General features: G+C 46.6%; 10 non-coding genes across 10 annotated transcripts; all 10 read left to right on the forward strand.

Annotated features, from left to right (window-relative positions):
- The first annotated feature begins 762 nt into the window (after positions 1-762).
- On the forward strand, positions 763-844 carry trnal-cag (transfer RNA leucine (anticodon CAG)). Its single transcript has one exon. It is a non-coding gene; the product is annotated as a tRNA-Leu (tRNA).
- A 1,615-nt stretch (positions 845-2,459) lies between these two features.
- trnav-aac (transfer RNA valine (anticodon AAC)) lies at positions 2,460-2,532 on the forward strand. The gene has a single exon. It is a non-coding gene; the product is annotated as a tRNA-Val (tRNA).
- A 1,664-nt stretch (positions 2,533-4,196) lies between these two features.
- trnal-cag (transfer RNA leucine (anticodon CAG)) lies at positions 4,197-4,278 on the forward strand. Its single transcript has one exon. It is a non-coding gene; the product is annotated as a tRNA-Leu (tRNA).
- A 1,615-nt stretch (positions 4,279-5,893) lies between these two features.
- Positions 5,894-5,966, forward strand: trnav-aac (transfer RNA valine (anticodon AAC)). Its single transcript has one exon. It is a non-coding gene; the product is annotated as a tRNA-Val (tRNA).
- A 1,665-nt stretch (positions 5,967-7,631) lies between these two features.
- On the forward strand, positions 7,632-7,713 carry trnal-cag (transfer RNA leucine (anticodon CAG)). The gene has a single exon. It is a non-coding gene; the product is annotated as a tRNA-Leu (tRNA).
- A 1,615-nt stretch (positions 7,714-9,328) lies between these two features.
- On the forward strand, positions 9,329-9,401 carry trnav-aac (transfer RNA valine (anticodon AAC)). Its single transcript has one exon. It is a non-coding gene; the product is annotated as a tRNA-Val (tRNA).
- A 1,663-nt stretch (positions 9,402-11,064) lies between these two features.
- trnal-cag (transfer RNA leucine (anticodon CAG)) lies at positions 11,065-11,146 on the forward strand. Its single transcript has one exon. It is a non-coding gene; the product is annotated as a tRNA-Leu (tRNA).
- A 3,352-nt stretch (positions 11,147-14,498) lies between these two features.
- trnal-cag (transfer RNA leucine (anticodon CAG)) lies at positions 14,499-14,580 on the forward strand. Its single transcript has one exon. It is a non-coding gene; the product is annotated as a tRNA-Leu (tRNA).
- A 3,348-nt stretch (positions 14,581-17,928) lies between these two features.
- Positions 17,929-18,010, forward strand: trnal-cag (transfer RNA leucine (anticodon CAG)). The gene has a single exon. It is a non-coding gene; the product is annotated as a tRNA-Leu (tRNA).
- A 1,615-nt stretch (positions 18,011-19,625) lies between these two features.
- Positions 19,626-19,698, forward strand: trnav-aac (transfer RNA valine (anticodon AAC)). The gene has a single exon. It is a non-coding gene; the product is annotated as a tRNA-Val (tRNA).
- Positions 19,699-27,921: the final 8,223 nt, after the last annotated feature.

Below are 27,921 nucleotides of genomic sequence, written 5' to 3' on the forward strand. Positions count from 1 at the left end.
GTGAACAGAAACTCCATTTCTAAGAAGCACCATGGAAGTTAGCAAAATGTATTGAGTCGCTTCTCGTCGATTCCCGCACAGGTTTCCGACTCAGTTGGTATCCATGTGGCTCATGTCCAGGAGTGAACATCTCTGCAGCGAATTGCACGGTTAAGGTAAAAGGCACGGAAAGTGTCATCTCGAACAGGCTCCGAGGTCAGAGCATCCTCACAATGTGATCTGTCGCTCTCGGAATGTAATGCGACTTCCGGTTTTAGGGTAGAGAACTTTCTTTGGGACCCTTATTCTGCAAAACAGACACAGTGACTGAATAAATGCTGCACGGTATGATTTGGAACACGGCCTGCTCAGCTTTGTGCATTTTCCCTGTAGTCCGGCGTGTTTCGTGTTCCGTGTAAACGTGAAAGTCGTCCTGTTTCGAGCAATGGGTGAAATCATTTAGCAGAGCAAGAATCGAAATTGCAGTAGTGTCAAGCAGCTCATGATTATTTGACCAAATCAGAAGCGAACATATATTGTCACGCACTCACAGATACATATGTAGCTGAAAAGAGTCTGAGAAGATAGACTCAGCTTACCATTGATTTTTGTCTGGATTGATGGGCTATCATTATCTGCTGCGAAATTGACATTGTAGCCGGGAATATACCAGCAGATGTGCGAGTCGGAGAGGGATCATGGAACCCTTTTCATGTGACTTTGCGTCTGTTGTTATGCAGGGGCACAATTGGTAATGCAAGAAAAGGGGCTGTGCGGTCGGCTGGTAGTGTGGCCGAGCGGTCTAAGGCGCTGGATCCAGGTTCCAGTCTTGAAAGGGGCGCGGGTTCGAATCCCGCCACTGCCATTTCTGCTGTTTAACTCCAATGCTGCAGCTTGTTAAAATGCTGTTTCCGCCCCCACTCTATTGATGTTGAAAACAAAAGTAAAATGGGTTTGCTTCCCGGGGAATTAACTGTGGTGTGGGACAGTGCCACGCGGAAAATCGCAAACAGCTCTGCTGTTCCAGCCAATTTGTGCGTTTACTGGAACCGAATGGCGACTGTTATTTCATCGCTGTTGTGATGAAACACTGCAGAAACGAACGACTTACTTACTTTTGCTCCGACTGACCATACTCCGTGAAATTTTCCCAGACCCACAGTTGAGGATTTTTGCTGCTGGAAGTTACCTCAGAAACCCTGTTCACTCGTAATGTGGTGACTCGACTCGTCGTTATTTGGTTTTCTGGCCAATGGGAAAATCGATCCAATGAATTTCGATGTCACATGTTATTGAATTTCTCCCATTTCCTTTATTTCCGTCCTGGAGGCATCGGAACGGAAAGGGAATCTCATCGAGACTGTGATTGGTGAAATTCACTTTTTATGGCCCCTTCTTATTATGTTCTTTCTTTCTCTCTTTTCAGCATTGTCTGGGAGGTGTTGGTGCACTAAGGCTGCAGTATGTTTGAAAGAGTAGTTTGGAATTGCCCTGTTGTTAGTTGTGAGATTACTTTATGACTCATGCCCTCGGACTGTCTCACATTTAGCATTCATGCATCTCTGTGTCTGAAAATGCATTAGGCATGCCAGTTTTGTTTGTGTTCCGTGTTAAATGCTTACTGTTTTGCGATTCGCTCAGTACATTACGAGTTAACAGGGTTTCTGAGGTAACTTCCAGCAGCAGAAATCCTCAACTGAGGGTCTGGGAAAATTTCACGGAGTATGGTCAGTCGGATCAAAAGTAAGGAAGTCGTTCGTTTCTGCAGTGTTTCACAATACTACCTTTCCCGTGAGCAGTCGAACAGACGAAACGATTGTGCCACAGACTGCGACGGCAAGCTCTGCTAAAAAGTAATCCTTTAAAGGCGGTGTAAGCAACACGACGGTATTGGGGTACACCGCGTGGAATCAGATACTTCGGTGTATCTCGTCCATGCTCACCACATAGCCAAAGTTAAACAAGTCCCGTTCCCCAGCATTTGGCCCCTATCCCGCTAAACCCATCCTATCCAGAAACTCATCCGATTACCTTTGCAATTTTCTCAGTGTAATCGCCTCCTCCACTTCCTCTGGTAGCTCATTCCAAACACGCACAACCTTCTGTGTGGGAAATGTGCCTCAGGTCCTTTGTCAATTTCAGCCCACTCACCTTAAACCGATGCTCTCGATTTTTCAACTCACCCCAACTTGGGTAAAACACATAAATACTCAGTTTACAACCCTTCCATAAGATCATGTCGCAGCCGTTATGCTGCGGGGAAAGTCGTCCCAGCTTATTCCACCTCGCCCTACGGTCCAAACATTGACGACATCCTTGTCTATATTTTGTCATCAATTTCACGTTGTTTTTTTTTACGTTTTCAAGATGTTAATTACGCTGGACAATAACAAGCTATTGGAAACAGAAAGGTGAAACGTAGAATTGCTTCAACTTTCAGTGCTGGATGCCACTGAGCTGCATAACGGCGGCGCCGGCTGGTTTCTGTAGTGTAGTGGTCATCACGTTCGCCTAACACGCGAAAGGTCCCCAGTTCGAAACTGGGCAGAAACTGCTTTCTTTTTCAAGTGCAGCCTTTCACATGCACAAGAACGGAGCTTCCTTGCTTGCTTTCCCATCTGCAAACCTGCCTTCGAATTTGCTTGAACGAATCTGCTCTCGTAGTGAAATGCAAGGCAACTCCGTTTAATTCCTGTGCAAAGCATTAGAAAGTTTTTCTCCAACCTGGTTCTGATCATATGCCATTCTGTTTGAGAGTGTAGTTGCCGCGTTCTGATCCTTCCACGAAAAGCAGTACCGCATTTGCATTCCTTGCGCAGGCGGCCCGGTTCAAAGGCAGGGAAGAAGCTGATGCGCTGGTGTCACAGCGCACCACGAATTCCTGAACTTGTCTGTCTGTCAAACGTACCCCAAAGTCGTCTCTGAAAGGCTTCATTTGGAAGCTGTCTGTCGTTATTCAACGCGCGAGAGTTGGCACCGGAGGTCCTGAATCATGTTTTGGAGCAGTTCGCACGTTAGTGGCTCATTCAATCAGCAACAGCAATGAAACAAACATACACTCTGAGAGGAACCTCCGGACCTGTGCTGTCATAGCGTCGCTAGTATTAAGGTGCGCCCCGAGATCTAAGCCATGTTGGAACTGAAACGGAGGAATCGACAGAGAGGCTACAGAATGACATCGCATCCATTTAATTTTCTTTAAATCACTGACGAGCAGGAAAATGTTCACGGGGAGGGCGAGTGGAGAAGTGTGGCAATTGAAGCTCTGGTGAAACTCCTTCTTTGTGATTCACTCAGCAAACAGAGACGTGAAGGTGACTCAGGCGTGAGAGCTCTTCACATCGAGAACAAAAAGCAATCAAGGGCAGTTAGCACCTCTTCCGGAGTGGCGGTGGGGTGAGGTAATTACCTTTTGAGTTCTGTTACTATGTTCAGAAACTGCCTTTTAGATTGAGGTGAACAGAAACTCCATTTCTAAGAAGCACCATGGAAGTTAGCAAAATGTATTGAGTCGCTTCTCGTCGATTCCCGCACAGGTTTCCGACTCAGTTGGTATCCATGTGGCTCATGTCCAGGAGTGAACATCTCTGCAGCAAATTGCCCGTTTAAGGTAAAAGGCACGGAAAGTGTCATCTCGAACAGGCTCCGAGGTCAGAGCATCCTCACAATGTGATCTGTCGCTCTCGGAATGTAATGCGACTTCCGGTTTTAGGGTAGAGAACTTTCTTTGGGACCCTTATTCTGCAAAACAGACACAGTGACTGAATAAATGCTGCACGGTATGATTTGGAACACGGCCTGCTCAGCTTTGTGCATTTTCCCTGTAGTCCGGCGTGTTTCGTGTTCCGTGTAAACGTGTAAGTCGTCCTGTTTCGAGCAATGGGTGTAATCATTTAGCAGAGCAAGAATCGAAATTGCAGTAATGTCAAGCAGCTCATGGTTATTTGACCAAATCAGAAGCGAACATATATTGTCACGCACTCACAGATACATATGTAGCTGAAAAGAGTCTGAGAAGATAGACTCAGCTTACCATTGATTTTTGTCTGGATTGATGGGCTATCATTATCTGCTGCGAAATTGACATTGTAGCCGGGCACATCCCAGCAGCTGTGCGAGTCGGAGAGGGATCATGGAACGCTTTTCATGTGACTTTGCGTCTGTTGTTATGCAGGGGCACAATTGGAAATGCAAGAAAAGGGGCTGTGCGGTCGGCTGGTAGTGTGGCCGAGCGGTCTAAGGCGCTGGATCCAGGTTCCAGTCTTGAAAGGGGCGCGGGTTCGAATCCCGCCACTGCCATTTCTGCTGTTTAACTCCAATGCTGCAGCTTGTTAAAATGCTGTTTCCGCCCCCACTGTATTGATGTTGAAAACAAAAGTAAAATGGGTTTGCTTCCCGAGGAATAAACTGTGGTGTGGGACAGTGCCATGCGGAAAATCGCAAACAGCTCTGCTGTTCCAGCCAATTTGTGCGTTTACTGGAACCGAATGGAGACTGTTATTTCATCGCTGTTGTGATGAAACACTGCAGAAACGAACGACTTACTTACTTTTGCTCCGACTGACCATACTCCGTGAAATTTTCCCAGACCCACAGTTGAGGATTTTTGCTGCTGGAAGTTACCTCAGAAACCCTGTTAACTCGTAATGTGGTGACTCGACTCGTCGTTATTTGGTTTTCTGGCCAATGGGAAAATCGATCCAATGAATTTCGATGTCACATGTTATTGAATTTCTCCCATTTCCTTTATTTCCGTCCTGGAGGCATCGGAACGGAAAGGGAATCTCATCGAGACTGTGATTGGTGAAATTCACTTTTTATGGCCCCTTCTTATTATGTTCTTTCTTTCTCTCTTTTCAGCATTGTCTGGGAGGTGTTGGTGCACTAAGGCTGCAGTATGTTTGAAAGAGTAGTTTGGAATTGCCCTGTTGTTAGTTGTGAGATTACTTTATGACTCATGCCCTCGGACTGTCTCACATTTAGCATTCATGCATCTCTGTGTCTGAAAATGCATTAGGCATGCCAGTTTTGTTTGTGTTCCGTGTTAAATGCTTACTGTTTTGCGATTCGCTCAGTACATTACGAGTTAACAGGGTTTCTGAGGTAACTTCCAGCAGCAGAAATCCTCAACTGAGGGTCTGGGAAAATTTCACGGAGTATGGTCAGTCGGATCAAAAGTAAGGAAGTCGTTCGTTTCTGCAGTGTTTCACAATACTACCTTTCCCGTGAGCAGTCGAACAGACGAAACGATTGTGCCACAGACTGCGACGGCAAGCTCTGCTAAAAAGTAATCCTTTAAAGGCGGTGTAAGCAACACGACGGTATTGGGGTACACCGCGTGGAATCAGATACTTCGGTGTATCTCGTCCATGCTCACCACATAGCCAAAGTTAAACAAGTCCCGTTCCCCAGCATTTGGCCCCTATCCCGCTAAACCCATCCTATCCAGAAACTCATCCGATTACCTTTGCAATTTTCTCAGTGTAATCGCCTCCTCCACTTCCTCTGGTAGCTCATTCCAAACACGCACAACCTTCTGTGTGGGAAATGTGCCTCAGGTCCTTTGTCAATTTCAGCCCACTCACCTTAAACCGATGCTCTCGATTTTTCAACTCACCCCAACTTGGGTAAAACACATAAATACTCAGTTTACAACCCTTCCATAAGATCATGTCGCAGCCGTTATGCTGCGGGGAAAGTCGTCCCAGCTTATTCCACCTCGCCCTACGGTCCAAACATTGACGACATCCTTGTCTATATTTTGTCGTCAATTTCACGTTGTTTTTTTTTACGTTTTCAAGATGTTAATTACGCTGGACAATAACAAGCTATTGGAAACAGAAAGGTGAAACGTAGAATTGCTTCAACTTTCAGTGCTGGATGCCACTGAGCTGCATAACGGCGGCGCCGGCTGGTTTCTGTAGTGTAGTGGTCATCACGTTCGCCTAACACGCGAAAGGTCCCCAGTTCGAAACTGGGCAGAAACTGCTTTCTTTTTCAAGTGCAGCCTTTCACATGCACAAGAACGGAGCTTCCTTGCTTGCTTTCCCATCTGCAAACCTGCCTTCGAATTTGCTTGAACGAATCTGCTCTCGTAGTGAAATGCAAGGCAACTCCGTTTAATTCCTGTGCAAAGCATTAGAAAGTTTTTCTCCAACCTGGTTCTGATCATATGCCATTCTGTTTGAGAGTGTAGTTGCCGCGTTCTGATCCTTCCACGAAAAGCAGTACCGCATTTGCATTCCTTGCGCAGGCGGCCCGGTTCAAAGGCAGGGAAGAAGCTGATGCGCTGGTGTCACAGCGCACCACGAATTCCTGAACTTGTCTGTCTGTCAAACGTACCCCAAAGTCGTCTCTGAAAGGCTTCATTTGGAAGCTGTCTGTCGTTATTCAACGCGCGAGAGTTGGCACCGGAGGTCCTGAATCATGTTTTGGAGCAGTTCGCACGTTAGTGGCTCATTCAATCAGCAACAGCAATGAAACAAACATACACTCTGAGAGGAACCTCCGGACCTGTGCTGTCATAGCGTCGCTAGTATTAAGGTGCGCCCCGAGATCTAAGCCATGTTGGAACTGAAACGGAGGAATCGACAGAGAGGCTACAGAATGACATCGCATCCATTTAATTTTCTTTAAATCACTGACGAGCAGGAAAATGTTCACGGGGAGGGCGAGTGGAGAAGTGTGGCAATTGAAGCTCTGGTGAAACTCCTTCTTTGTGATTCACTCAGCAAACAGAGACGTGAAGGTGACTCAGGCGTGAGAGCTCTTCACATCGAGAACAAAAAGCAATCAAGGGCAGTTAGCACCTCTTCCGGAGTGGCGGTGGGGTTGAGGTAATTACCTTTTGAGTTCTGTTACTATGTTCAGAAACTGCCTTTTAGATTGAGGTGAACAGAAACTCCATTTCTAAGAAGCACCATGGAAGTTAGCAAAATGTATTGAGTCGCTTCTCGTCGATTCCCGCACAGGTTTCCGACTCAGTTGGTATCCATGTGGCTCATGTCCAGGAGTGAACATCTCTGCAGCAAATTGCACGGTTAAGGTAAAAGGCACGGAAAGTGTCATCTCGAACAGGCCCCGAGGTCAGAGCATCCTCACAATGTGATCTGTCGCTCTCGGAATGTAATGCGACTTCCGGTTTTAGGGTAGAGAACTTTCTTTGGGACCCTTATTCTGCAAAACAGACACAGTGACTGAATAAATGCTGCACGGTATGATTTGGAACACGGCCTGCTCAGCTTTGTGCATTTTCCCTGTAGTCCGGCGTGTTTCGTGTTCCGTGTAAACGTGAAAGTCGTCCTTTTTCGAGCAATGGGTGTAATCATTTAGCAGAGCAAGAATCGAAATTGCAGTAGTGTCAAGCAGCTCATGGTTATTTGACCAAATCATAAGCGAACATATATTGTCACGCACTCACAGATACATATGTAGCTGAAAAGAGTCTGAGAAGATAGACTCAGCTTACCATTGATTTTTGTCTGGATTGATGGGCTATCATTATCTGCTGCGAAATTGACATTGTAGCCGGGAATATACCAGCAGATGTGCGAGTCGGAGAGGGATCATGGAACCCTTTTCATGTGACTTTGCGTCTGTTGTTATGCAGGGGCACAATTGGTAATGCAAGAAAAGGGGCTGTGCGGTCGGCTGGTAGTGTGGCCGAGCGGTCTAAGGCGCTGGATCCAGGTTCCAGTCTTGAAAGGGGCGCGGGTTCGAATCCCGCCACTGCCATTTCTGCTGTTTAACTCCAATGCTGCAGCTTGTTAAAATGCTGTTTCCGCCCCCACTGTATTGATGTTGAAAACAAAAGTAAAATGGGTTTGCTTCCCGGGGAATTAACTGTGGTGTGGGACAGTGCCACGCGGAAAATCGCAAACAGCTCTGCTGTTCCAGCCAATTTGTGCGTTTACTGGAACCGAATGGCGACTGTTATTTCATCGCTGTTGTGATGAAACACTGCAGAAACGAACGACTTACTTACTTTTGCTCCGACTGACCATACTCCGTGAAATTTTCCCAGACCCACAGTTGAGGATTTTTGCTGCTGGAAGTTACCTCAGAAACCCTGTTCACTCGTAATGTGGTGACTCGACTCGTCGTTATTTGGTTTTCTGGCCAATGGGAAAATCGATCCAATGAATTTCGATGTCACATGTTATTGAATTTCTCCCATTTCCTTTATTTCCGTCCTGGAGGCATCGGAACGGAAAGGGAATCTCATCGAGACTGTGATTGGTGAAATTCACTTTTTATGGCCCCTTCTTATTATGTTCTTTCTTTCTCTCTTTTCAGCATTGTCTGGGAGGTGTTGGTGCACTAAGGCTGCAGTATGTTTGAAAGAGTAGTTTGGAATTGCCCTGTTGTTAGTTGTGAGATTACTTTATGACTCATGCCCTCGGACTGTCTCACATTTAGCATTCATGCATCTCTGTGTCTGAAAATGCATTAGGCATGCCAGTTTTGTTTGTGTTCCGTGTTAAATGCTTACTGTTTTGCGATTCGCTCAGTACATTACGAGTTAACAGGGTTTCTGAGGTAACTTCCAGCAGCAGAAATCCTCAACTGAGGGTCTGGGAAAATTTCACGGAGTATGGTCAGTCGGATCAAAAGTAAGGAAGTCGTTCGTTTCTGCAGTGTTTCACAATACTACCTTTCCCGTGAGCAGTCGAACAGACGAAACGATTGTGCCACAGACTGCGACGGCAAGCTCTGCTAAAAAGTAATCCTTTAAAGGCGGTGTAAGCAACACGACGGTATTGGGGTACACCGCGTGGAATCAGATACTTCGGTGTATCTCGTCCATGCTCACCACATAGCCAAAGTTAAACAAGTCCCGTTCCCCAGCATTTGGCCCCTATCCCGCTAAACCCATCCTATCCAGAAACTCATCCGATTACCTTTGCAATTTTCTCAGTGTAATCGCCTCCTCCACTTCCTCTGGTAGCTCATTCCAAACACGCACAACCTTCTGTGTGGGAAATGTGCCTCAGGTCCTTTGTCAATTTCAGCCCACTCACCTTAAACCGATGCTCTCGATTTTTCAACTCACCCCAACTTGGGTAAAACACATAAATACTCAGTTTACAACCCTTCCATAAGATCATGTCGCAGCCGTTATGCTGCGGGGAAAGTCGTCCCAGCTTATTCCACCTCGCCCTACGGTCCAAACATTGACGACATCCTTGTCTATATTTTGTCATCAATTTCACGTTGTTTTTTTTTACGTTTTCAAGATGTTAATTACGCTGGACAATAACAAGCTATTGGAAACAGAAAGGTGAAACGTAGAATTGCTTCAACTTTCAGTGCTGGATGCCACTGAGCTGCATAACGGCGGCGCCGGCTGGTTTCTGTAGTGTAGTGGTCATCACGTTCGCCTAACACGCGAAAGGTCCCCAGTTCGAAACTGGGCAGAAACTGCTTTCTTTTTCAAGTGCAGCCTTTCACATGCACAAGAACGGAGCTTCCTTGCTTGCTTTCCCATCTGCAAACCTGCCTTCGAATTTGCTTGAACGAAATGCTCTCGTAGTGAAATGCAAGGCAACTCCGTTTAATTCCTGTGCAAAGCATTAGAAAGTTTTTCTCCAACCTGGTTCTGATCATATGCCATTCTGTTTGAGAGTGTAGTTGCCGCGTTCTGATCCTTCCACGAAAAGCAGTACCGCATTTGCATTCCTTGCGCAGGCGGCCCGGTTCAAAGGCAGGGAAGAAGCTGATGCGCTGGTGTCACAGCGCACCACGAATTCCTGAACTTGTCTGTCTGTCAAACGTACCCCAAAGTCGTCTCTGAAAGGCTTCATTTGGAAGCTGTCTGTCGTTATTCAACGCGCGAGAGTTGGCACCGGAGGTCCTGAATCATGTTTTGGAGCAGTTCGCACGTTAGTGGCTCATTCAATCAGCAACAGCAATGAAACAAACATACACTCTGAGAGGAACCTCCGGACCTGTGCTGTCATAGCGTCGCTAGTATTAAGGTGCGCCCCGAGATCTAAGCCATGTTGGAACTGAAACGGAGGAATCGACAGAGAGGCTACAGAATGACATCGCATCCATTTAATTTTCTTTAAATCACTGACGAGCAGGAAAATGTTCACGGGGAGGGCGAGTGGAGAAGTGTGGCAATTGAAGCTCTGGTGAAACTCCTTCTTTGTGATTCACTCAGCAAACAGAGACGTGAAGGTGACTCAGGCGTGAGAGCTCTTCACATCGAGAACAAAAAGCAATCAAGGGCAGTTAGCACCTCTTCCGGAGTGGCGGTGGGGTGAGGTAATTACCTTTTGAGTTCTGTTACTATGTTCAGAAACTGCCTTTTAGATTGAGGTGAACAGAAACTCCATTTCTAAGAAGCACCATGGAAGTTAGCAAAATGTATTGAGTCGCTTCTCGTCGATTCCCGCACAGGTTTCCGACTCAGTTGGTATCCATGTGGCTCATGTCCAGGAGTGAACATCTCTGCAGCAAATTGCACGGTTAAGGTAAAAGGCACGGAAAGTGTCATCTCGAACAGGCTCCGAGGGCAGAGCATCCTCACAATGTGATCTGTCGCTCTCGGAATGTAATGCGACCTCCCGTTTTAGGGTAGAGAACTTTCTTTGGGACCCTTATTCTGCAAAACAGACACAGTGACTGAATAAATGCTGCACGGTATGATTTGGAACACGGCCTGCTCAGCTTTGTGCATTTTCCCTGTAGTCCGGCGTGTTTCGTGTTCCGTGTAAACGTGAAAGTCGTCCTGTTTCGAGCAATGGGTGAAATCATTTAGCAGAGCAAGAATCGAAATTGCAGTAATGTCAAGCAGCTCATGGTTATTTGACCAAATCAGAAGCGAACATATATTGTCACGCACTCACAGATACATATGTAGCTGAAAAGAGTCTGAGAAGATAGACTCAGCTTACCATTGATTTTTGTCTGGATTGATGGGCTATCATTATCTGCTGCGAAATTGACATTGTAGCGGGGCACATCCCAGCAGCTGTGCGAGTCGGAGAGGGATCATGGAACGCTTTTCATGTGACTTTGCGTCTGTTGTTATGCAGGGGCACAATTGGAAATGCAAGAAAAGGGGCTGTGCGGTCGGCTGGTAGTGTGGCCGAGCGGTCTAAGGCGCTGGATCCAGGTTCCAGTCTTGAAAGGGGCGCGGGTTCGAATCCCGCCACTGCCATTTCTGCTGTTTAACTCCAATGCTGCAGCTTGTTAAAATGCTGTTTCCGCCCCCACTGTATTGATGTTGAAAACAAAAGTAAAATGGGTTTGCTTCCCGAGGAATAAACTGTGGTGTGGGACAGTGCCATGCGGAAAATCGCAAACAGCTCTGCTGTTCCAGCCAATTTGTGCGTTTACTGGAACCGAATGGAGACTGTTATTTCATCGCTGTTGTGATGAAACACTGCAGAAACGAACGACTTACTTACTTTTGCTCCGACTGACCATACTCCGTGAAATTTTCCCAGACCCACAGTTGAGGATTTTTGCTGCTGGAAGTTACCTCAGAAACCCTGTTCACTCGTAATGTGGTGACTCGACTCGTCGTTATTTGGTTTTCTGGCCAATGGGAAAATCGATCCAATGAATTTCGATGTCACATGTTATTGAATTTCTCCCATTTCCTTTATTTCCGTCCTGGAGGCATCGGAACGGAAAGGGAATCTCATCGAGACTGTGATTGGTGAAATTCACTTTTTATGGCCCCTTCTTATTATGTTCTTTCTTTCTCTCTTTTCAGCATTGTCTGGGAGGTGTTGGTGCACTAAGGCTGCAGTATGTTTGAAAGAGTAGTTTGGAATTGCCCTGTTGTTAGTTGTGAGATTACTTTATGACTCATGCCCTCGGACTGTCTCACATTTAGCATTCATGCATCTCTGTGTCTGAAAATGCATTAGGCATGCCAGTTTTGTTTGTGTTCCGTGTTAAATGCTTACTGTTTTGCGATTCGCTCAGTACATTACGAGTTAACAGGGTTTCTGAGGTAACTTCCAGCAGCAGAAATCCTCAACTGAGGGTCTGGGAAAATTTCACGGAGTATGGTCAGTCGGATCAAAAGTAAGGAAGTCGTTCGTTTCTGCAGTGTTTCACAATACTACCTTTCCCGTGAGCAGTCGAACAGACGAAACGATTGTGCCACAGACTGCGACGGCAAGCTCTGCTAAAAAGTAATCCTTTAAAGGCGGTGTAAGCAACACGACGGTATTGGGGTACACCGCGTGGAATCAGATACTTCGGTGTATCTCGTCCATGCTCACCACATAGCCAAAGTTAAACAAGTCCCGTTCCCCAGCATTTGGCCCCTATCCCGCTAAACCCATCCTATCCAGAAACTCATCCGATTACCTTTGCAATTTTCTCAGTGTAATCGCCTCCTCCACTTCCTCTGGTAGCTCATTCCAAACACGCACAACCTTCTGTGTGGGAAATGTGCCTCAGGTCCTTTGTCAATTTCAGCCCACTCACCTTAAACCGATGCTCTCGATTTTTCAACTCACCCCAACTTGGGTAAAACACATAAATACTCAGTTTACAACCCTTCCATAAGATCATGTCGCAGCCGTTATGCTGCGGGGAAAGTCGTCCCAGCTTATTCCACCTCGCCCTACGGTCCAAACATTGACGACATCCTTGTCTATATTTTGTCATCAATTTCACGTTGTTTTTTTTTACGTTTTCAAGATGTTAATTACGCTGGACAATAACAAGCTATTGGAAACAGAAAGGTGAAACGTAGAATTGCTTCAACTTTCAGTGCTGGATGCCACTGAGCTGCATAACGGCGGCGCCGGCTGGTTTCTGTACTGTAGTGGTCATCACGTTCGCCTAACACGCGAAAGGTCCCCAGTTCGAAACTGGGCAGAAACTGCTTTCTTTTTCAAGTACAGCCTTTCACATGCACAAGAACGGAGCTTCCTTGCTTGCTTTCCCATCTGCAAACCTGCCTTCGAATTTGCTTGAACGAATCTGCTCTCGTAGTGAAATGCAAGGCAACTCCGTTTAATTCCTGTGCAAAGCATTATAAAGTTTTTCTCCAACCTGGTTCTGATCATATGCCATTCTGTTTGAGAGTGTAGTTGCCGCGTTCTGATCCTTCCACGAAAAGCAGTACCGCATTTGCATTCCTTGCGCAGGCGGCCCGGTTCAAAGGCAGGGAAGAAGCTGATGCGCTGGTGTCACAGCGCACCACGAATTCCTGAACTTGTCTGTCTGTCAAACGTACCCCAAAGTCGTCTCTGAAAGGCTTCATTTGGAAGCTGTCTGTCGTTATTCAACGCGCGAGAGTTGGCACCGGAGGTCCTGAATCATGTTTTGGAGCAGTTCGCACGTTAGTGGCTCATTCAATCAGCAACAGCAATGAAACAAACATACACTCTGAGAGGAACCTCCGGACCTGTGCTGTCATAGCGTCGCTAGTATTAAGGTGCGCCCCGAGATCTAAGCCATGTTGGAACTGAAACGGAGGAATCGACAGAGAGGCTACAGAATGACATCGCATCCATTTAATTTTCTTTAAATCACTGACGTGCAGGAAAATGTTCACGGGGAGGGCGAGTGGAGAAGTGTGGCAATTGAAGCTCTGGTGAAACTCCTTCTTTGTGATTCACTCAGCAAACAGAGACGTGAAGGTGACTCAGGCGTGAGAGCTCTTCACATCGAGAACAAAAAGCAATCAAGGGCAGTTAGCACCTCTTCCGGAGTGGCGGTGGGGTGAGGTAATTACCTTTTGAGTTCTGTCACTATGTTCAGAAACTGCCTTTTAGATTGAGGTGAACAGAAACTCCATTTCTAATAAGCACCATGGAAGTTAGCAAAATGTATTGAGTCGCTTCTCGTCGATTCCCGCACAGGTTTCCGACTCAGTTGGTATCCATGTGGCTCATGTCCAGGAGTGAACATCTCTGCAGCAAATTGCCCGTTTAAGGTAAAAGGCACGGAAAGTGTCATCTCGAACAGGCTCCGAGGTCAGAGCATCCTCACAATGTGATCTGTCGCTCTCGGAATGAAATGCGACTTCCGGTTTTAGGGTAGAGAACTTTCTTTGGGACCCTTATTCTGCAAAACAGACACAGTGACTGAATAAATGCTGCACGGTATGATTTGGAACACGGCCTGCTCAGCTTTGTGCATTTTCCCTGTAGTCCGGCGTGTTTCGTGTTCCGTGTAAACGTGAAAGTCGTCCTGTTTCGAGCAATGGGTGAAATCATTTAGCAAAGCAAGAATCGAAATTGCAGTAATGTCAAGCAGCTCATGGTTATTTGACCAAATCAGAAGCGAACATATATTGTCACGCACTCACAGATACATATGTAGCTGAAAAGAGTCCGAGAAGATAGACTCAGCTTACCATTGATTTTTGTCTGGATTGATGGGCTATCATTATCTGCTGCGACATTGACATTGTAGCCGGGCACATCCCAGCAGCTGTGCGAGTCGGAGAGGGATCATGGAACGCTTTTCATGTGACTTTGCGTCTGTTGTTATGCAGGGGCACAATTGGTAATGCAAGAAAAGGGGCTGTGCGGTCGGCTGGTAGTGTGGCCGAGCGGTCTAAGGCGCTGGATCCAGGTTCCAGTCTTGAAAGGAGCGCGGGTTCGAATCCCGCCACTGCCATTTCTGCTGTTTAACTCCAATGCTGCAGCTTGTTAAAATGCTGTTTCCGCCCCCACTGTATTGATGTTGAAAACAAAAGTAAAATGGGTTTGCTTCCCGGGGAATTAACTGTGGTGTGGGACAGTGCCACGCGGAAAATCGCAAACAGCTCTGCTGTTCCAGCCAATTTGTGCGTTTACTGGAACCGAATGGCGACTGTTATTTCATCGCTGTTGTGATGAAACACTGCAGAAACGAACGACTTACTTACTTTTGCTCCGACTGACCATACTCCGTGAAATTTTCCCAGACCCACAGTTGAGGATTTTTGCTGCTGGAAGTTACCTCAGAAACCCTGTTCACTCGTAATGTGGTGACTCGACTCGTCGTTATTTGGTTTTCTGGCCAATGGGAAAATCGATCCAATGAATTTCGATGTCACATGTTATTGAATTTCTCCCATTTCCTTTATTTCCGTCCTGGAGGCATCGGAACGGAAAGGGAATCTCATCGAGACTGTGATTGGTGAAATTCACTTTTTATGGCCCCTTCTTATTATGTTCTTTCTTTCTCTCTTTTCAGCATTGTCTGGGAGGTGTTGGTGCACTAAGGCTGCAGTATGTTTGAAAGAGTAGTTTGGAATTGCCCTGTTGTTAGTTGTGAGATTACTTTATGACTCATGCCCTCGGACTGTCTCACATTTAGCATTCATGCATCTCTGTGTCTGAAAATGCATTAGGCATGCCAGTTTTGTTTGTGTTCCGTGTTAAATGCTTACTGTTTTGCGATTCGCTCAGTACATTACGAGTTAACAGGGTTTCTGAGGTAACTTCCAGCAGCAGAAATCCTCAACTGAGGGTCTGGGAAGATTTCACGGAGTATGGTCAGTCGGATCAAAAGTAAGGAAGTCGTTCGTTTCTGCAGTGTTTCACAATACTACCTTTCCCGTGAGCAGTCGAACAGACGAAACGATTGTGCCACAGACTGCGACGGCAAGCTCTGCTAAAAAGTAATCCTTTAAAGCCGGTGTAAGCAACACGACGGTATTGGGGTACACCGCGTGGAATCAGATACTTCGGTGTATCTCGTCCATGCTCACCACATAGCCAAAGTTAAACAAGTCCCGTTCCCCAGCATTTGGCCCCTATCCCGCTAAACCCATCCTATCCAGAAACTCATCCGATTACCTTTGCAATTTTCTGAGTGTAATCGCCTCCTCCACTTCCTCTGGTAGCTCATTCCAAACACGCACAACCTTCTGTGTGGGAAATGTGCCTCAGGTCCTTTGTCAATTTCAGCCCACTCACCTTAAACCGATGCTCTCGATTTTTCAACTCACCCCAATGTGGATAAAACACATAAATACTGAGTTTACAACCCTTCCATAAGATCATGTCGCAGCCGTTATGCTGCGGGGAAAGTCGTCCCAGCTTATTCCACCTCGCCCTACGGTCCAAACATTGACGACATCCTTGTCTATATTTTGTCATCAATTTCACGTTTTTTTTACGTTTTCAAGATGTTAATTACGCTGGACAATAACAAGCTATTGGAAACAGAAAGGTGAAACGTAGAATTGCTTCAACTTTCAGTGCTGGATGCCACTGAGCTGCATAACGGCGGCGCCGGCTGGTTTCTGTAGTTTTGTGGTCATCACGTTCGCCTAACACGCGAAAGGTCCCCAGTTCGAAACTGGGCAGAAACTGCTTTCTTTTTCAAGTGCAGCCTTTCACATGCACAAGAACGGAGCTTCCTTGCTTGCTTTCCCATCTGCAAACCTGCCTTCGAATTTGCTTGAACGAATCTGCTCTCGTCGTGAAATGCAAGGCAACTCCGTTTAATTACTGTGCAAAGCATTATAAAGTTTTTCTCCAACCTGGTTCTGATCATATGCCATTCTGTTTGAGAGTGTAGTTGCCGCGTTCTGATCCTTCCACGAAAAGCAGTACCGCATTTGCATTCCTTGCGCAGGCGGCCCGGTTCAAAGGCAGGGAAGAAGCTGATGCGCTGGTGTCACAGCGCACCACGAATTCCTGAACTTGTCTGTCTGTCAAACGTACCCCAAAGTCGTCTCTGAAAGGCTTCATTTGGAAGCTGTCTGTCGTTATTCAACGCGCGAGAGTTGGCACCGGAGGTCCTGAATCATGTTTTGGAGCAGTTCGCACGTTAGTGGCTCATTCAATCAGCAACAGCAATGAAACAAACATACACTCTGAGAGGAACCTTCGGACCTGTGCTGTCATAGCGTCGCTAGTATTAAGGTGCGCCCCGAGATCTAAGCCATGTTGGAACTGAAACGGAGGAATCGACAGAGAGGCTACAGAATGACATCGCATCCATTTAATTTTCTTTAAATCACTGACGAGCAGGAAAATGTTCACGGGGAGGGCGAGTGGAGAAGTGTGGCAATTGAAGCTCTGGTGAAACTCCTTCTTTGTGATTCACTCAGCAAACAGAGACGTGAAGGTGACTCAGGCGTGAGAGCTCTTCACATCGAGAACAAAAAGCAATCAAGGGCAGTTAGCACCTCTTCCGGAGTGGCGGTGGGGTGAGGTAATTACCTTTTGAGTTCTGTCACTATGTTCAGAAACTGCCTTTTAGATTGAGGTGAACAGAAACTCCATTTCTAAGAAGCACCATGGAAGTTAGCAAAATGTATTGAGTCGCTTCTCGTCGATTCCCGCACAGGTTTCCGACTCAGTTGGTATCCATGTGGCTCATGTCCAGGAGTGAACATCTCTGCAGCAAATTGCCCGTTTAAGGTAAAAGGCACGGAAAGTGTCATCTCGAACAGGCTCCGAGGTCAGAGCATCCTCACAATGTGATCTGTCGCTCTCGGAATGTAATGCGACCTCCGGTTTTAGGGTAGAGAACTTTCTTTGGGACCCTTATTCTGCAAAACAGACACAGTGACTGAATAAATGCTGCACGGTATGATTTGGAACACGGCCTGCTCAGCTTTGTGCATTTTCCCTGTAGTCCGGCGTGTTTCGTGTTCCGTGTAAACGTGAAAGTCGTCCTGTTTCGAGCAATGGGTGAAATCATTTAGCAGAGCAAGAATCGAAATTGCAGTAATGTCAAGCAGCTCATGGTTATTTGACCAAATCAGAAGCGAACATATATTGTCACGCACTCACAGATACATATGTAGCTGAAAAGAGTCTGAGAAGATAGACTCAGCTTACCATTGATTTTTGTCTGGATTGATGGGCTATCATTATCTGCTGCGACATTGACATTGTAGCCGGGCACATCCCAGCAGCTGTGCGAGTCGGAGAGGGATCATGGAACGCTTTTCATGTGACTTTGCGTCTGTTGTTATGCAGGGGCACAATTGGAAATGCAAGAAAAGGGGCTGTGTGGTCGGCTGGTAGTGTGGCCGAGCGGTCTAAGGCGCTGGATCCAGGTTCCAGTCTTGAAAGGGGCGCGGGTTCGAATCCCGCCACTGCCATTTCTGCTGTTTAACTCCAATGCTGCAGCTTGTTAAAATGCTGTTTCCGCCCCCACTGTATTGATGTTGAAAACAAAAGTAAAATGGGTTTGCTTCCCGAGGAATAAACTGTGGTGTGGGACAGTGCCATGCGGAAAATCGCAAACAGCTCTGCTGTTCCAGCCAATTTGTGCGTTTACTGGAACCGAATGGAGACTGTTATTTCATCGCTGTTGTGATGAAACACTGCAGAAACGAACGACTTACTTACTTTTGCTCCGACTGACCATACTCCGTGAAATTTTCCCAGACCCACAGTTGAGGATTTTTGCTGCTGGAAGTTACCTCAGAAACCCTGTTAACTCGTAATGTGGTGACTCGACTCGTCGTTATTTGGTTTTCTGGCCAATGGGAAAATCGATCCAATGAATTTCGATGTCACATGTTATTGAATTTCTCCCATTTCCTTTATTTCCGTCCTGGAGGCATCGGAACGGAAAGGGAATCTCATCGAGACTGTGATTGGTGAAATTCACTTTTTATGGCCCCTTCTTATTATGTTCTTTCTTTCTCTCTTTTCAGCATTGTCTGGGAGGTGTTGGTGCACTAAGGCTGCAGTATGTTTGAAAGAGTAGTTTGGAATTGCCCTGTTGTTAGTTGTGAGATTACTTTATGACTCATGCCCTCGGACTGTCTCACATTTAGCATTCATGCATCTCTGTGTCTGAAAATGCATTAGGCATGCCAGTTTTGTTTGTGTTCCGTGTTAAATGCTTACTGTTTTGCGATTCGCTCAGTACATTACGAGTTAACAGGGTTTCTGAGGTAACTTCCAGCAGCAGAAATCCTCAACTGAGGGTCTGGGAAAATTTCACGGAGTATGGTCAGTCGGATCAAAAGTAAGGAAGTCGTTCGTTTCTGCAGTGTTTCACAATACTACCTTTCCCGTGAGCAGTCGAACAGACGAAACGATTGTGCCACAGACTGCGACGGCAAGCTCTGCTAAAAAGTAATCCTTTAAAGGCGGTGTAAGCAACACGACGGTATTGGGGTACACCGCGTGGAATCAGATACTTCGGTGTATCTCGTCCATGCTCACCACATAGCCAAAGTTAAACAAGTCCCGTTCCCCAGCATTTGGCCCCTATCCCGCTAAACCCATCCTATCCAGAAACTCATCCGATTACCTTTGCAATTTTCTCAGTGTAATCGCCTCCTCCACTTCCTCTGGTAGCTCATTCCAAACACGCACAACCTTCTGTGTGGGAAATGTGCCTCAGGTCCTTTGTCAATTTCAGCCCACTCACCTTAAACCGATGCTCTCGATTTTTCAACTCACCCCAACTTGGGTAAAACACATAAATACTCAGTTTACAACCCTTCCATAAGATCATGTCGCAGCCGTTATGCTGCGGGGAAAGTCGTCCCAGCTTATTCCACCTCGCCCTACGGTCCAAACATTGACGACATCCTTGTCTATATTTTGTCATCAATTTCACGTTGTTTTTTTTTACGTTTTCAAGATGTTAATTACGCTGGACAATAACAAGCTATTGGAAACAGAAAGGTGAAACGTAGAATTGCTTCAACTTTCAGTGCTGGATGCCACTGAGCTGCATAACGGCGGCGCCGGCTGGTTTCTGTAGTGTAGTGGTCATCACGTTCGCCTAACACGCGAAAGGTCCCCAGTTCGAAACTGGGCAGAAACTGCTTTCTTTTTCAAGTACAGCCTTTCACATGCACAAGAACGGAGCTTCCTTGCTTGCTTTCCCATCTGCAAACCTGCCTTCGAATTTGCTTGAACGAATCTGCTCTCGTAGTGAAATGCAAGGCAACTCCGTTTAATTCCTGTGCAAAGCATTAGAAAGTTTTTCTCCAACCTGGTTCTGATCATATGCCATTCTGTTTGAGAGTGTAGTTGCCGCGTTCTGATCCTTCCACGAAAAGCAGTACCGCATTTGCATTCCTTGCGCAGGCGGCCCGGTTCAAAGGCAGGGAAGAAGCTGATGCGCTGGTGTCACAGCGCACCACGAATTCCTGAACTTGTCTGTCTGTCAAACGTACCCCAAAGTCGTCTCTGAAAGGCTTCATTTGGAAGCTGTCTGTCGTTATTCAACGCGCGAGAGTTGGCACCGGAGGTCCTGAATCATGTTTTGGAGCAGTTCGCACGTTAGTGGCTCATTCAATCAGCAACAGCAATGAAACAAACATACACTCTGAGAGGAACCTCCGGACCTGTGCTGTCATAGCGTCGCTAGTATTAAGGTGCGCCCCGAGATCTAAGCCATGTTGGAACTGAAACGGAGGAATCGACAGAGAGGCTACAGAATGACATCGCATCCATTTAATTTTCTTTAAATCACTGACGAGCAGGAAAATGTTCACGGGGAGGGCGAGTGGAGAAGTGTGGCAATTGAAGCTCTGGTGAAACTCCTTCTTTGTGATTCACTCAGCAAACAGAGACGTGAAGGTGACTCAGGCGTGAGAGCTCTTCACATCGAGAACAAAAAGCAATCAAGTGCAGTTAGCACCTCTTCCGGAGTGGCGGTGGGGTGAGGTAATTACCTTTTGAGTTCTGTTACTATGTTCAGAAACTGCCTTTTCGATTGAGGTGAACAGAAACTCCATTTCTAAGAAGCACCATGGAAGTTAGCAAAATGTATTGAGTCGCTTCTCGTCGATTCCCGCACAGGTTTCCGACTCAGTTGGTATCCATGTGGCTCATGTCCAGGAGTGAACATCTCTGCAGCAAATTGCCCGTTTAAGGTAAAAGGCACGGAAAGTGTCATCTCGAACTGGCTCCGAGGTCAGAGCATCCTCACAATGTGATCTGTCGCTCTCGGAATGTAATGCGACTTCCGGTTTTAGGGTAGAGAACTTTCTTTGGGACCCTTATTCTGCAAAACAGACACAGTGACTGAATAAATGCTGCACGGTATGATTTGGAACACGGCCTGCTCAGCTTTGTGCATTTTCCCTGTAGTCCGGCGTGTTTCGTGTTCCGTGTAAACGTGAAAGTCGTCCTGTTTCGAGCAATGGGTGAAATCATTTAGCAGAGCAAGAATCGAAATTGCAGGAATGTCAAGCAGCTCATGGTTATTTGACCAAATCATAAGCGAACATATATTGTCACGCACTCACAGATACATTTGTAGCTGAAAAGAGTCTGAGAAGATAGACTCAGCTTACCATTGATTTTTGTCTGGATTGATGGGCTATCATTATCTGCTGCGACATTGACATTGTAGCCGGGCACATCCCAGCAGCTGTGCGAGTCGGAGAGGGATCATGGAACCCTTTTCATGTGACTTTGCGTCTGTTCACTTTTTATGGCCCGTTCTTATTATGTCCTTTCTTTCTCTCTTTTCAGCATTGTCTGGGAAGTGGTGGTGCACTCAGTCTCCAGTATGTTTGAAAGAGTATTTTGGAATTGCCCTGTTGTTAGTTGTGTGATGACTTTATGGCTCATGCCCTCGGACTGTCTCACATTTAGCATTCATGCATCTCTGTGTCTGAAAATGCATTAGGTATGCCAGTTTTGTTTGTGTTCCGTGTTAAATGCTTTCTGTTTTGCGATTCGCTCAGTACATTACGAATCAACAGGGTTTCTGAGGTAACTTCCAGCAGCAAAAATCCTCAACTGAGAATCTGGGAAAATTTCACGGAGTATGGTCAGTGATAGAGTGAGTATGAGTTGGCCAGAGTGAGGGTGATGGAGCGAGTGTGTGGGCGTCAGGGTGAGGGTGATGGAGCGAGTGTGTGGGCGTCAGGGTGAGGGTGATGGAGCGAGTGTGTGGGCGTCAGGGTGAGGGTGATGGAGCATGTGAGATGGGGTCCAGGCGACGGTGATGGAGAGAGTGTGAGGGGGTTAGGATGACAGTGATGGAGTGAGTGTGAGGGGGTCAGATTAACCAGTTTGGAATGATAGTGAGGGAGTCAGGGTGACAGTGATGGAGTGAGTGTGAGAGGGTTGAGGTGACGGTGATGGAGTGAATGTGAAAGGGTCAGGGTGAGGATGATGGAGTGAGTGTGAGGGGGTCAGGGTGACATGGCGGAAGTCAGTTTGAGGGGTCGGAGTTGTGTGAAAGGGTCAGAGTGACGGTGATAGAGTGAGTGTGAGGGGGCCAGGGCAACAGTGATGGAGCATGTATGTGGGGGTCAGCGTGGCGGTGATGGAGTGAGTGTGAGGCGGCCAAGGTGATAGTGATGGCGTAAGTGTGAGGGGGTCAGGGTGACACTGATAGAGTGAGTGTGAGGGGGTCAGTGTGATTGTGATGGAGTGAGTGTGAAAGGGTCAGTGTGATGGTGATGGAGTGAGTGTGAAAGGGTCAGTGTGATGGTGATGGAGTGAGTGTGAAAGGGTCAGTGTGATGGTGATGGAGTGAGTGTGAGAGTGTCAGGGTGAGGGTGATGGTGTGAGTGTGAAGGGTCAAGGTGACAGTGATGGAGTTAGTTTGAGGGGATAAGGGTGACAGTGATGGAGTGAGTGTGAGGGGGTCAGGGTGAGGGTGATGGAGTGAGTGTGAGGGGGTCAGGGTGAGGGTGATGGAGTAAGTTTGAGAGGGTCAGGGTGACGGTGATACAGTGAGTATGAGGAGGCCAGGGTTAGGGTGATGTAGTGAGCGTGAGAGGGTCAGTGTGACTGATGGAGTGAGTGTGAGGGGATCATGGTGACCGTGGTGGAGTGAGTGTGAGGGGGTCAGGGTGACAGTGATGGAGTGAGGGTGAAAGAGTTAGGGTGATGGTGATGGAGTGAGTATGAGTGGTTCAGGATGACTGTGAGGAAGTCAGTTTGAGGCGTCAGGGTGAGGGCGATGGAGTTGGTGTGAGGATGTCGGGCTGATGGTGATGGAGTGAGTTGAGTGAGTCTGTTTGTTGGCGATGGAGTGAGTGTGAGGGGGTCAGGGTGACGGTGATGGAGTGAGTGTGAGGGGGTCAGGGTCACGGTGATGGAGTGAGTGTGAGGGGGTCAGGGTGACGGTGATGGAGTGAGTGTGAGGGGGTCAGGGTCACGGTGATGGAGTGAGTGTGAGGGGGTCAGGGTGACGGTGATGGAGTGAGTGTTATGAGTTCAGTGTGAGTGTGATGGAGTGAGTGTGAGTCGGACAGTACAATGGTGAAGAAGTGTGGGTGTGGGGGTCAGGGTGACGGTGATGGAGTGAGTGTGAGAGGGTCAGGGTGACAGTGATGGATTGATTGTGAGGGGGTCAGGGGGTCAGAGATGGGGTGAGTGTGAGGGGGTCAGGGTGACAGTGATGGAGTGAGTGTGAGGGTGTAAGTGTGACGGTGATGAAGTGAATGTGAGGGGTTCACTGTGACGGAGATATACGCACACAGCCTGGGACTGACTCAGTCAAACGCTCTCTCACGTGACATTCTCTCACGCACACACACTCTGGGACATTCTGTGATTCTCTCTTACACTTGGGTATTCCCTTACACACCATGAGACTCTCTCACACAATCTGGGACTCCCTGGGACCCTCCCTGTCACACTCTGGGGACTCCCTCACACACTCTGAGGATACCCTTAGACACTCTGGGATTGGTAGCAACAGTGTTGTTGCAACGGGTTTGGGGCAAAGGGGTTGGTTGGGGTTGGGGGGTAACGGTGATGCACAGGATTGGGGGGAACGGCGTTGCACGGGGTTGGGGGGATGGGGTTGGGGAGAATGGCATTGCACGGAGTTGGGGGCAACGGCGTTGGTCGGGGTGGGGGGGGGGGTCGGTTTCGGATGGGGTTGATGGTAGCGGGTTTTGACGGTGTTCAGGGTGGGTGAGGGGACGGGAGCCACCTGTAAATAGAGGTATACTCACACCCAGCGCCTTGGAGACCCCTGTCAACACTGACACATTCCCGCTGCCCACCCCTATCGGAGCCCCCTGTAAACATTGACACATTCCCCCTGCCCACCCCCATCGGAGCCCCCTCTAAGTACTGACACATTCCCCATGCCAACCCCTCTCGGAGACCCTTGTAAACACTGACACATTCCCCAATGCCAACCCCTCTCGGAGCCCCCTGTAAACACTGACACATTCCCCCCCCCCACCCCCATCGGAGCCCCCTGTAAACACTGACACATTTCCCCCCCACCCCACCTTGGAGCCCCTCTAAATATTGACACATTCCCCCTGCCCACCCCTCTCGGAGCCCCCTGTAAACACTGACACATTCCTCCGGTGTATTAAACCTTTCCTGAAAGTTTGTATAAACATCCCCACAACCACGATAAATCTGCTTCTCTCAAGCTCCCACTCACAATGAAATCTATAGCCCCCTCTACAAATGGGTGAAATGAACAATCCAAATGATACCCTTCCATTTCCCACATCAAAGCAGTGACTACTCTTCAAGCTGACAATCTGGGCCTCCAGTGAATCTCTCTGTCCTAGCAAGTAACTGAGTAAGTATTAAAGAAATATCTGTTCTGATCCTGACCGACAACTTTGCAGGGACTCCCCCTGAGGGAAAATGTGGATATTGGGTTTCTCTTGGATTGTCCCATCTGTTGGAAGGATTTCTCCGTCAAGATCCTCTGATTCAGAGTCCAGAATCCGGGATGTGTGGAAGGACAGGACTGTGTGAGCTACTGTATACCACATCTGACTGTGTCAGTCACAAAAATAAATCTCTCAGTTTGAGTCCTGTGATGGTCAGTGAGGATCAGTAATGGACGTCTGAGTCCCTGTCTGGGAGAAAATCTTCCTGTTTTGCAAGATCAACATTTTAAATTGAATATTCCCATCAGAACTGCCTACAGAGTCAGCGATGAACAATGGACCCTAATTTACATCCAGACATCAATGAGACCCAGAAAGAGTCCTTGCTGTTTCAATAGCGCAATCACAGTGCCACAGTCAAGCAAATGAGGGGATTGTTTCTCCAACAAAAACTTCAACCACAGACAGAACGATACCATTTGGCCCCAGCAGTCTGACCACAGCTTAATAACATTCTTTGTTCCGCTTAAAAGTTACATCAAATGTAAAACATTAACTCTACTTCTCTCTCTCTACAGTTGCGGCCAGCCTGTTTCAAATTTCCAGCAGCCACAGCATTTGTGTTCATTTTAGTAACATCATCGTTAACTTTTCCGAACTCACCCAGTTTCTGCAACATCTTTTGATCCACTTTGTATCGCAAACATTGCAAATTATTCTCTGGAATGTAGTCAGTGATTCCATTCTTGAGGTGGAAATGATCACAGATTCCCAGGTGTTTAAGTGAGGTCATTTCTCCTTATCTCAGTCACTCAGGCTGCTCTCCAGTCCGGAGACTGTGACCCATTGTAGATTCCTATCAGCAGAGACAGCTGCCAACATCAACCCTGCCAATCTCTTTGGTCATAATATCCAGTTCAATGAAAACACCTCTTATTCACATGCAGTACTCACCCATTTAGTCCCACTTTATAAACAACCTCCAGTCCCAGGAATGAGTCAGTGCCCTTCTGTTACAAACACTCTGATGGCAGCGTGTGCTTCCTTCAGGGAAGAAAACAAATTTGCACCTATCTGTGTCCATCTGTCTGCCTGATGACCACTAAGTGCATTAATGGAAATCACACTGTAAAACCAAACCCCTTTCCAGGTGTTTAAATCACTTCGTGCAGAATTTACAGACAAAGGAAATCTGCGTTATTGGGAGCATAATCTTATTAGTGACAGTCTGTTGCACACAGCAACATGATCCTCTCACAAACACAAGCCATTGTTTTATGTTGAAATTGAAATATTAAGCCAAAAAGGTTATGTAAACCATCTGCTGCTTGTCACTTTAATAAATGAACTTGCTGATAAGATAATGCTCAAAGTTTTATAAAGGTGAAGGTGAGAGAGAGAGAGAGAGCGAGAGAGAGAACGCTCTGCTGAAATGAGGGCTTACAATTACCTGTGTATATGACTGGCCAGCAATCCCAGAGTGTACTGGGAAAGCAAACAAATGTAACATTTGGCTGTGAAATATAGACCTGAGTTGGTTGCTGTTTTGATAATAATTCAAATTTAACTTATCAGTTTAAATTATACCTCAAGATTCCAAAACCCAATCGAGTTTGAATTAATTGTTTTGCCAGCCACAAGCCAATGAGATGATCTAATGGGGGCAATTAAAATGCTGACATTTTAAAAACTGGTCAAAGAGTAACTGCTCTCTGGGAGAGTTAACATCTTGCTCGCCAATAAATTAGGAAAGTCTCTCAATCAAAGGGTACCTTTTCAAATGAAACATACTCAGAGTAAATGAAGACAACGATGACCCAGGGAGATCCTCCGCCATAAGCAGAAAGACACAAAAGACACGAGTCACTGTGTGGGTTTGAAATTAAATTGATGTAATTTTAATAAGTGTCTTATTGAAAGAACGTATAGTTATAGAGCTGGAGGCAGATAATAAGTAGTGAAGAGAAAGGGAGAGCTTAGATTTATGAATAGTTGTTTAATATTCACATTTCAAGTTAAAAATAAATTGATGCTATTTTCTTTAAATACTGGAATTTGTGAGTTTTCTGTCACTCAGTCTTTAACAGATTATTTGGTGAGGTGAACTTTTCTGGGTGTTTGGTTTAATTAACAGAGGGGTTCACCGTCATGTTGTAACAAAAGAAACACAACAAAGAAGAGTACAGCACAGGAACGGGCCCTTCAGCCCATAATGTTATGCTGAATGTGACACCAAATTAAACTCATCCTTTCTGCCTATCTTTGTTCCATATCCTTGCATATTCACATGCTTACCCAAAAATCCCTTAAACACCCCTCTCATATCTGCGTCCTATACCATCCCTGGCAGCATGTTCAAGATTCCGACTACTCTCTGTGGAAAACATATTACCCCTCACATTTGCTTTGAGCTCTCCCCCTCTCACCTTAAATGCACATTCTCTAGTAAAGATCTTTCAACTCTGGGTAAAACATTTTGACCGTCAACCCTGTGCATCTCATGACGCTGCGCTGACTGTCCCTAATTAGTTCATTCTTTACCAAATGCACATAAATCCTATCCATAAGAATTCTGTCCAAAGCTTCCCAACCACTGAGGTGAGACTCACCAGGCTATAATTTCCTGGATTGTCCCTGTTTCCCTTCTTGAAGAGAGGAAAACCATAAGCTTACTCACAAGTCCTCTGCGACCTTTCCAGTGGCTAGCGAGGACTCAAAAATCATGGCCAAGACCCCAAACATCTCCTCTCTTGCCTTTCTCAAATAACCTGGGGTAGCTAACATCGGGTCCTCAGGATTAATCCACTTTCATGCTCTTCAAGAAATTTAACGCTTCTTTCTCGACCTCAAAAATGTCCGAGCACATTAGCATGCTCCACACAAATCTCATTATCCTCTATATCCTTTTCCTGGGTGAATGCTGACGCAAAGTAATTATTTAGGATCTCGTCCACTGCCATTGACTTCAAGCAAAAGTTCCTTCCTTTCGTCTTGACTGGCCCGACCTCTTTCCTAGTTATGTGGAAGCTGTGGAAAGAGTTCAGAGGAGATTTACTGGGATATGGCCTGGTATGAAAGGAAGGTCTTACAAGGAAAGGCTGAGGGAATGGAGGCTGTTTTAGTTGGAGAGAAGAAGGTCGAGAGGTGACTTAATTGCCGGCAACAGTAGTAGAATCGCTGACGCAAAGGGCATTTAAATGGGCATTGGACATACATATGGGTAATATTGGAAAGATGTAGGTTAGATAGGCATCAGATTTTTTCAAAGGTCGGTGCAACATTGAGGGCCAAAAGGCCGGTACTGTGTTGTAATGATCCATGTTCATATCCTCTTGTGGGTAATTATCTCCAGACCGATTTGGGATTCACTTTAACCCTACTTGCGAAGGGCATGCCCCTCCTTGCTCTGCTCATTCCCTGTTCAGGTTCCTTCCGGCTTTTGTTTTTTTTAAAACATTCCTCACATGCCATGTCCAATTCTAGCTTCC

This window comes from Chiloscyllium punctatum, chromosome 31 (genome assembly GCF_047496795.1).
Source record: "Chiloscyllium punctatum isolate Juve2018m chromosome 31, sChiPun1.3, whole genome shotgun sequence".
In the NCBI taxonomy this organism is placed as follows: Eukaryota; Metazoa; Chordata; class Chondrichthyes; order Orectolobiformes; family Hemiscylliidae; genus Chiloscyllium; species Chiloscyllium punctatum.